The sequence below is a fragment of the Falco naumanni genome, chromosome 2 (assembly GCF_017639655.2).
Source record: "Falco naumanni isolate bFalNau1 chromosome 2, bFalNau1.pat, whole genome shotgun sequence".
NCBI lineage: Eukaryota > Metazoa > Chordata > Aves > Falconiformes > Falconidae > Falco > Falco naumanni.
The window spans coordinates 98,804,526-98,815,541 of record NC_054055.1 but is presented as its reverse complement, the minus strand read 5'-3'; positions in this window follow the sequence as shown (position 1 = coordinate 98,815,541).

Genomic DNA, 11,016 nt, shown 5'->3' with positions numbered 1-11,016 from the left:
TTACTCATTTTCATCAACAAGAAGCAGTGTTTTTTTAAAAAGGGATGAACACTGTTTCCAACTTTAAGAAGGGATTAAGAGGAGATATTCAGGGAAGTGGGGGAATGAGGTTCAGTAGTAACGTTTAGTCACTGCCTCTAAAGATACACCCATGCAATTAAGTGAATCTGCACCTAAGCCCCCTTAACTGGTGGACAACTCTAATAAAACAAACATCCTTAAATAATTTTAATTTTATATAAACCTCTCCTCCCCTCCCCTCCTCTCCTCTCCTCTCCCATCCCCTCCCCTCCCCTCCCCTCCCCTCCCCTCCCCTCCTCTCCTCCTCCTCCTCCCCTCCTCCTCCCCTCCTCTCCCTTTGCCTTTTTTTTCCAAGTATGCTTTAATCAGGTGAAGTACTGCTAAACTCACAGCTGAATAGTGATACTGATTGATTTTAAATCTTTCACTATACTGACATTCCTCTACAAATATCTCCCAGACCTAAGAGAGGGAAGGTAAGAAAGCTAAGGTGGAGACAGAAAAGGGCCTATGTGCAGCGGAGGGGGTTGGACAGCCATCACTAGAGAGATCACACATAAGATGAGCGAGGACAAGACCTACCAGCTTGTGTTGGAGGTGAGGGGAAAAAAGACTTGAAGGTATGATCAAAACATCAGAACAAAATAGCAAATACACCAGAGAAGCAAAGTCATAGTATCAACAAGGATACTCTTTTCACCAAACTAGAAAGCAGAGTAATATCTCAGCCCTAAAACATAAAGTGAACATTTCCATCAGTCCTTTGAGTACCACTTTTTAATAAATAGAATTGGACTACATGGTTTCCCTGGCTACTCAGGCTTTTTATCATTCAAGGGTATACGATGAAAATATATAGTGGTTCATGATGACTACATTCAATGAGAGCCACTAAACACTAAACAGTAAAAATTTTGGAGGAAAGGCTCTAAAGCTTTCCATACAATAAGGATTGTCTAATGTATTTAAACTAATTTATTATTAGGACCCCTTTGAAAGCAGGTACTGAATCCATTGTGTGATATTGTCTGTTCAACTACATTGTCTGTTCTCATCTTTTTCTCAGTCTCCTAGTATCAGCAAGATTAAATAATACTGACAGTTAAAAAGCCTTGGTTTAACTTGCATAAGATGTATCTGGAGATCCATGCCAGACTTGAGTTCATTTAAAATGTTGCTTGACAACCTGATCCTTTGAACTCAATCTGTACTTGATCCTGCACCTCTACGTTGCCATGGCTCCCAGATAAAATAATGCAACTATTTTACCCTAAAGGCACACCAATAACTAACATATTGCAAAGAGGTCTCCTTGATTGTGCTTTCAGTTCTGGAATACACAAATTCTCTTCATGCACAAGCATGCACATCATTAAGTTTCCTTTATAAACCTTCAGAATATCCTTTGGAAAATAAAAAAAAAAGTAAAAAAAAAGTAAAAGGATATAACTTGAATCTCTAAAACTCCATTAAAATGATTGTTATGATCTCTACCCCGTTAACCTTTATGATCTCATTTTCCACAGCTCCTGTTAAATTGCTTCCTGCAAAGTGCCAGAACAGGTGACATTGACAATATGTTCTTCATTTTACCCAGGGTATCAATGGGTAAAAATGATTCTAATAAGTCTTCATCAATAATTATGATCCCCTAAGAAAACACTGCACCTATCTTTCTGTAAGATATAAGAATATAAGACAGAAGATATAAGAATAGCAAAGTCCACACCACTGTCACACAGAACAAAGTGCTTTTTGGAATATCATAAACAAAATGCAACATAAAATAAAAATACATGTTCTGTGTGAGGAATCTAGGAACATAAATAGATTCTTAATGCAAGTAGTTTTTCTTCACAGAAGAAAAGGGAAATTAAAGTGCAGCAGAAAAACATTTTTCTATGAAAGTCTGGAGCTGCAGGATGCAATTGAAAGCTTTGAAATGCTGTGTAGTACTTGTAAAGTCATGATTACTAGTTATAGAATACATATATTTTAAATTATTTTTCAAATGTTTACCACACTAGTTTAGATGAAAACTGTGAGATTTGTAGTCATAGCGGCAAACATTTCCCAACAATCACAACGTTTCCAAAGAATGATCTGTAGTGAAACTGAATATTCATATAAAGGTGGGCAAAATATGCATATGGTACTAGGGGGTCACATTGACTTGGTGAATTTTGTTTGTATCATGAAACATTTAGTTGTGTAATTATAGAGGAGAACAAGATGGAAACAAGACTGGTTGGATTTTTTTTATAAACATGAAATATTTTGACAATATTTTTTTTCTTGAGCTATTCCTTTTCCTTTTTCTTCCTTTTGCCTTCTCCTCCCTCTTTCTTGTGGAGAGATTTGCTTTTAAGTTTATGCAAATATTGACAGTTTTTTCCTTCTCTTTCCTTTTTTGAGGCAAACATGAACATATTTTAATGAAAACTTTAAATTTTTACAAAAAAGCTGTTTTCCATTAGTGGAAAAATTAAGAACAATTTTGCTGGTAAGTCAGCGTTGTCATTCCCCTGTTTTCTGAAAGGCACTGCTCTTGTATGTCTGATGCCTACAATCAAGGATATGAATCCATATACCAATTCATAAGTAGAAGGGGATTATTTTTCAAATACTATGTACTCCCAGCTATCTGTGACTTAAATCTGAGAGCTAGATGTGATATGTTGTGCTACCAGATATAACATTTTTTGTAATGCAACATCTCTTACAAAGACATTTCTCAATAGATTTAGATTTTTCTTTTCCAAGGAATACAAAGTTTTGCCTCAACTAAAAGTGTGAGGTTTTTTTGTGATATTTATTGCTGCTCTGTAAGTATTCTCTGCCCTCTGCCCCTATGGAACCTGCCCTTTTTAAAAAGTCTTTGAAGCTTACATTATTTTGGTGTTCAAGACACTTTATCGTTTCAGTCAACATTTCAGTAGGGCACTCTGTTACTGCCAGAGCACAGATAGGTCCCATTCAGCTCAGTGTTAGATAACAGATTCTTGAATGAGATTACAGAAGCAGAGCAAAACCATACAGCTAAGAAATTAGTCTCTATCATATGTAGTACTTTTACCACATCCATATCTTTGAATTTATAGGGTGTGCAATGGCCTCTCACGTAAAAGGTGCAAGATAACAAACAACGGTATTCTTCATCCTGGAGAAGTTCATCAGATATAGTACTGAATCCTAATGATGAGAAAGAAGGGACTGTGGTGGAAGTTTTTGCTTGGTTTTCTGATGTTTTTTCTGCATCTTGGAATGCAAGTCCTTTGGCTATAATACTGAAACAATAAAGATGAAGTTCCTAATTGAACTGTAACTATTCTGCATTCGTATGACACATCTGATCATGTAAAGAACTTCTGAAATTCAGTTGTTCATCAGTCTAAATTCCTTGCATTCACTTCATTCTAATTTTTGTATTTTGTCTGTTGATATTGTTTGAAAGAGTTTATTATGTGTAATCCATGGCCCACATCAATACTGGTATATTTAGCATGTATCTTCCATCTTGTGACGCAAGTGCTCTGACTCTCCTACCTTCTCTCCACAAGGTTGTTTGACATTAGTCAAGCCACCATGACATACCACTTAAATTTTTGCCATTAATTCAGACCTGATGCACAAGATCCCCTCTGTATAAATGCAGCAGTAGGAACTCTGGAACTGCCAACCCCAGCACAAGGGTTTCCCCAAAACAAGAGATCCTTTCTCAACCCAGCCATAAAGGCTTAAAAAAAATAAATAGACAAGATAAAATTGAAGGTTTAGGGGGTTTCCTTTTTCTTTTCTTTTTTTTTTTTTTTTTTTTTTTTTTTTTTGGGGGGGCGGTGTTTATAAAAAAGCTCTGTCATGGGTAATCAGTAACTTGAGGTGGGGCCATTTTTTCAACTGAAAGTCAATCTTGTGTCTTCTAGTTCTCTCAACCCTCACCCACTTTCCCTGTTATTCCTCCTCATTTGTGGGTTTTTTTTTTGTGTGTGTGTGTGTGTGTGGGGGTTGTTTGTTTTGTTTTGTTTTGTTTTGTTTTGTTTTGTTTTGTTTTGTTTTGTTTTGTTTTGTTTTGTTTTGTTTTGTTTTGTTTTGTTTTGTTTTGTTTTGTTTTGTTTTGTTTTGTTTTGTTTTGTTTTGTTTTGTTTTGTTTTGTTTTGTTTTGTTTTGTTTTGTTTTGTTTTGTTTTGTTTTGTTTTGTTTTGTTTTCCCCCAGGAGCAGATCAGTTTTGTACACATTCCTCACCAGAGCTGTATTTTTTTTTTGGGGGGGGCTTTGCTGTCGCCTCCTTGTCACCCCTGTACTGGAGCAGGCAGGTCCAGGAACCTCTGGCCCATTCCCCTTCCCAGGCTTTTGGCTTTGTCTGTCACCCCTCATGTGTTTCAAGTGAGACCCCCGGTGACAGAGCAGAGGAATGGGAGGGAGGGAAGGGAAGGGGAAGGTAGCTTTGAAGCTGATGATATTTTTCTATTTTGCCCTACCAACTGCTTGTAAAAGGTATCAGCTCATGCCTCTGACCCCACACCCACCCGCCCCTTGTGCCTGTCTGCCACCTTCTCAGTGGAGGAGTGGAGGAGGAATACTTTGCAAAATATCTTTCATTGTTTACCTATTGCCTGTAGATTGGAGTGAGACCAAAATATTTCACTGGCAGGGTCTTAAAGTGCTAGAGGTTGGAGTTTTCCCACCACAAGGAGCAGGCTGGCAGAAGGTAGCCAAATTGCATTACTCCTTGTAATCACCCCCCAAGAATTACTCTGAGGTGCCGTGTTGTACCAAGCAGACCTGGTATATATTGGGGGGGGTATTTGTAGTTGCCTTATGAAACTTTGATCCCATGTTTGAAGTGAGATCAACCAAGTTAAACAAAGTATGGAAGAAACCTGAAAATGAGGACAAGTAAAGTAGGAAGCAGCTTAGATATAATCAAGAGGGGATAAAGAAGGAAGACTTGCTGAGGAAGACAGCAAAAATGCTTCTTGAAACATAAAAGTTTAAAATGCCAGCTGTAATTTTTCCCAAAGGAACAAAATTAATTCAGACAGTAAGGGAAGCAACCCCAGATCTGTGGTGGGTCAGGAGCCTTATACAGCAGCTCAGGGTTGTGTTTAACTCCCCTTTCCTCCAAAGGACAGTGTGGAATGGAATCTGTGAGAATAAGAACTTTAATTATTGTTTCTGCACTCATTACACTGGGACAACTGTGTTTTCACAGTCATAATAGCACTGGTGGTAAGCTTAACATGAGAGGAAACTGGATTTTCTGATAAAAGATGCCAGAGAGAGAAGAATAATTTTCCAGCTGTCTGAGGGGAGATCGTTACCCATTGAATGCAAATTATATTTTAAGTTTGACCTCAGTGGGAACGATGTACTTGTGTGACAAACTGAGGAAGCAGCAGGCAAAGAGGATTTAACACATTCAGAATATTAAACCACTTTGTTTCAAATAAATGGAGGTGTGGAGCTTTATCATTCAGTTGCGTGGTTTGTCAATGGAAGCGCTCAAACTAAACAACTGAGTGCACAACAGTTACTAGGAATTTGTATGCACAAGGTGCTAGTTTGCATATAAAATCAGAGCAAAATGAGAAGAGTTTAAAAAACCAGACTCTTGAATGGTAGCCTAGAAATGGATGGCAGACTGCAGATGGGAGAATACACTGAAGCAGAATGCTTGGATATTGCTAGGGTTTCTGATACATTTGCCCTATTTAAACACCTGTGTCATCTGTTTGCTTAACAGTAGGAGATGCCTGCGATGTTGCAGCTCAGATTTCCAGTGGATACAAAACCTCATGAAATGTAAGATGAGTCTAAGTGAGTTAGAGCTTGATTATATTCAGAGAATAATTAGCTGTATTTACCCACACAGATACCTCTGAAATGATACTGCCAGTCAGCAAACACACTGTAAGTGACTGCAGCCTACCAGACCCTGCTGCTTCTGGAGCTGGAGCTAACCAGAGGTCGCAGCAGAGACGTGACTTTTCTGCATTGCTGCATTTCTTTCTCCCTGCAAAATCAACTGCTTTTTTACAAAACCTTGTAAGAATCTCCAAATGAGAACACAAATCTATCTAATAGTGAAGAATTGTTTGAATAATAATAATAATAAAAAAAAAGGTAGAGAATTGCTGTCATGTGTTGTTGCCTGCCATAGTTCTAGCTGGGAAGGAGATGGTCTGATGTCAGAAGTTAATAACTGTTACGAAGAATGGTTTCATTAGTTCTATGGTGGCTCCATCTCTGTCTATCATTCTATTACTAAAAAAAGTAAGTGACAAACCCCTGTGTTTAGTATTGCTCAAAATAAAACTTAACATATTTTTATTTCCCTCCAGCAGATATTCTGTTCTGTATGCAAAATGTGGGTTTTTTTGGGGGGATTGTTTATTTGTTTGTTTGTTGTTGCTGTTTTTTTCAGTCGAGGGAGCACATATCTGCAATGAATATGATTTTTGCCCATGTGCTTGGATTGCAAATTACAAAACTCAGATTTTGAGATGTCTGACAGCTTTTTCCATACTATCCAAAGCTCTGTCTCCTTGTTTATCTCACATGGCAAATTAATACTGAATACTGAATAATAGATGTATGTAACTCAAATAACCCTGATGTAATAATCTTCCTTTAATTATGTTGGATATATTGAATATACCTAAAATAGGTGGTAGGATATGGTATGCTAATTTAAAATAAACCCTCAAAGAATACTTGTGATGAATGAATATCAACTGCAAATTTGTGGAAATAAATTTAAACACACTGATTACATTTTTCTTATGAATTGTTAAATATATATTAATGTCAGTCTGAGTGGATATGCTCTTCTAATCATAGTAATACAATAGCACATCCAATATAATCTTTACAAGACAGAAAAAGTGTCCCAGACTCCTGTGGCCTTTTGAAGCCAGATACAGTTTGTTGTACTACATTTTTTGACCTCATTTTTCACCAGTCTTTCTTGCTTTCTTTGCTTAACCAATATTTTTTCTAGTGCAGCAGCTCTGGTTTTGTCTTTACAGCATTCAAAGAAAGGTATGAGGAAGTTGCCTTATTTGAGGGAAAATATGAATGTAAAACTGTAAGTACATTGACTGTATTGTTTTAATTTTGAGTTTTCTTTTGCTAATATTTCTATGCATTTTGGAGGGCTTGTAAGTAGAGAAAATTCTACTAAAAAATAAGTTTTAAGGTTTTTAATTGTACAGAATGCTAAGTAATGCAACTCGTATAACAGGAGCTGTACCAAGGCAACTCTGTAGTGGTGGACCTTGCCTGTTTGACATAGTTTCCAGTTGAAAAGAGAGGACCAAATACCTCAGGGAGTTTTAGGCACTGAAGAGTCAGTTAATTTCAATTTAATCATAATTTCATCAATTTCAGTCTATGGGACTTAAGCATCTAAGTGCTTTTGGGGATGTGGGTCAAAGACTCAATATATTTTATATCTACATTCAGCCACACAGTTCAACACCGACAAAATGTCTCTGGCATAGACTTACTAAACTGCAAAGAAGCCATAATTTTGCTTTATGGCATTACTATGGAAGTTGCTTATCTTAATCAAACAGAAAACTTCACTAAGTCATAGATTCCTATTTTGTTCATAAATGTTTTGATGATGCTGTCACAGAAATGCAGAATGGTTGAGGTGGGAAGGGACCTCCAGAGCTCATCTGAGCCAACCCCCTGCTCAGGCAGGGCCACCTAGACCCAGTTGCTCAGGACGATGACCAGATGGCATGTGAATATCTCCAAGTAGGGAGACTTCACAGTCTCCCTTGGGCACCTGTTCCAGTGCGTGGTCACCTTCACAGTAAAAGAGTGTTTCCTGATGCTCACACAGAGCTTCTTGTGTTTCAGTTTTTTCCCATACCCTCTGGTCCAGTCACTGGGCACCACTGAAATGAGCCTGGCTTCTATCTGCCTATATATACGTATATTCTTACATGCATAAATGTACATTTAAAGACACAGATATAACCACAGTTGTTATTCTGATTTATGCCTCTGGCTACCTATCTTGTTTGGCATATCACTGTAATTGTTACAATTGTATTAACTGTATATTTTAAGAGGTTTTGCTATGGCAAGTATAAATGAAAACCAGTTCTGATTTTATTCTTATATGCTTCATGTTTCCCATTTTCTCTAAGCAATTTTTTCCAGTGTAATGTTAATTCTGGTTCTGTAGATGTGCCCTGGGATTTGAATTGTTTTCCCCCAAATGAAAAAGATATATACTTCTATTCTAGAGTTCAGTTTGCCTAAATAGGTGCCAGCTGAAGTAATGCATCACCTCTACTCTAGGACGTCTAGCTCCTGGAAAGAGCAATTCAAGTGGGTTGTTTAATGCAGCTTTTGTATTCCCTATAGACACAGGGGAATGAGAGTTAGGTGCTTCTAAAGGACTGTGCGTAAATTCTTTTCTTTCCTTGAGATATCAAAACTGTATAATTTTGTTTACAACTAGATCAAATCTCTGTATATATGTTGCTTCTTGTTTATGTAACTAGAACAGTTTGATTCCTGCTAGGAAAAAACACAGCTGTTTTCTGCACCTTGCCATGTCCTGATCTCTGTAGGCCTTTGTACCTCTGTTTTTGTAATGGTTCCTGCATGCGCTTTTGTCCGTGCTGGATTTTATGGAACAAACTGTTGGTTGAAATACACACAGCTGAATTTCCATACAGTGTCAGCTTATACTTACATCTTTTTCACAAGCATCTCTTACCCCAGGGATTAATTTGTATATTGCACTTTATGACATTAAGATGGTTCTAAATCTGCCCTTGATTTCTCTTCTACTTTTCATCAGACATGCATTTAGGAGAAAGAACTGTAGCACATAGTAAATAGCAACAGCTGCAATGGCAACAGCAGCAACAACAACAATACAATTTTACTAGCCATGCCTATAATAATATATAAGAATGACACAGATGTGTTACTTGCAAAGTGCCAGCTGCTGGCACTTCTTTCCTTGTTGACTATAAGCAAACGAAAAAGAAATGAAACAGATTATTTCTGTGACACATCACTTACTTCATAGATATTTCAGCAAATGTAAGGGCACATTTCATAGCTGAATATATTTTACCCTTGGATACATTCAATTTGTATTCATTTTAGAATTTACTCTGTTAATTAGAAAAGGTTATAAGATTAATAAGTAGTCATTGCTAATGTATGCAATGGACTATAAGCTTCAGTTGATGTTTTTTCCCAAAGAGGCATTAGAGATCAGTTCATACAGAACATAGTGAGCAGTATATCCTATCTTTCAAAGCTGGTCTTTATGTTGCTTTATAATCTCTGAATCATTTCTAAAATCCCTGCCAGAAAAGGCAAAAAAAAATGAGAAACCCCTAACCTACCAACATAAAATGATACATAGCAGTTTCAAACACTTTTATAGAATAATTGATTTACAAGGAATCCTTTGTAGATGTAAAATGCGATAACTTCGAAACACACAGAGAATACTACAGCTTGTGAAAAGTCCCTTTTTTGTTAAGAAATTGTAGCATTAACTACTTGGTACCAATGGGCAGTCTATTTTTGTGGTTTCCAGGGCATTAGACTGAACCTTGGTGTGTGCTCCAGCCCCAGTCTATATAATTTTTGAGATTCATGATAATTGTCCAGAAGGGCAAGGTCATCTCTGCAGCTGAGCGAGATCACTGTGCCCAAACTCCAGCTGACAAGAAGGAAGGTCAGCCAGTCTTTGTGGTCACCCAGAGCAGGAGTTCACTGCAGCGCAGTGTCAGGGTGGCCTCTAGTTAGGTGGTTAGTGAAGAAATTCTTCCTCATTTGAACATGTTTCCTGACCAGATCACTCAGATATGAAAAGAGGCTAAGGTCAAGCATTACTTGGTGCTGGAATGTGAAAGACCTACTACAGCCTGTATCCCTTATCACTTTACTACTGGCTTACTGAATCAGTTACTCTTCTTTCTGTATTGACCTTTCCCCCATTGAAATTTGGAGGAAAATGCTTCAAGTTGGTGCAGAACACCCAGATGCTCTTAACATATGATCTGTGCCCAAGGATATTAATATATCCAGAGCTGCTCTGCCAAGATCTTATCTCCTCACCTTCAGCATAGCTGCAGGAGGAAGGATAAAATTTCATCATCCACCTTCTTAATTTTGCCATGGACAGAAAGGATAGGTCAGATTTTAGGTAGACCTGGAATCTTACATGTCAGTCATAGTTCAGTCACTTTATCATGACGTATTCTTAGGCTGCCACTGTTGGAAAAAAATCACAGCTTTTCTAGATCTTTATAAATACAGAGCTAGAAAATAGTTCAGATCATTAGCTCCCTTTGCTGCTTGTAAAATATCTAAAGATTTCCTCTGACATTTTGTTAAAAATGGAAGAAATTTTCTGAACCTATTCTTTCCTACTAAATATGTTAATTTCAATATATAGACATCATTCAGATTAAAAAAAAAAAAAAAAAAAGGAAATATTCACATGCAGACACTTACATATAGGTGTCATAGATACGCATCCCCTTGCAGGTCAGCTGCTTCAGAAAATAAAATATATACAGATATGTCCTTTTGTACTCTCTCTCAAAGCTTTGGTGAATTTGTTGCTGTTGAGAGTGTCTAAAGGGCATGCCAAGAACTATGAATATTGCATGGTTCATGATTAAAGTTTAGATGATTTTTTCAATTTATAAAGGTTGGAATAATTTTTGAATGGTTGCAATACATATGTTGCACAAAATTATGGAAACTGTAAGATTTTAGCTGCGTAAAATTCATGAGCTTTTGATTTAAAAGTCTTACTTGAAAGGAAAAAGTCTGTAGGAGTCTTAAAATATATTCAGCCAAAAATTGTTTTCCACCTAACTCAGATTCACCTTTGATTCTTTAAATGCTTTGATACCATGGAGTTAACTCAGTTAAGGAAACCAACATTGGTGACAACAAAGTCAAACAAATATTTATGTAGTAAATCACATTTGATTTAC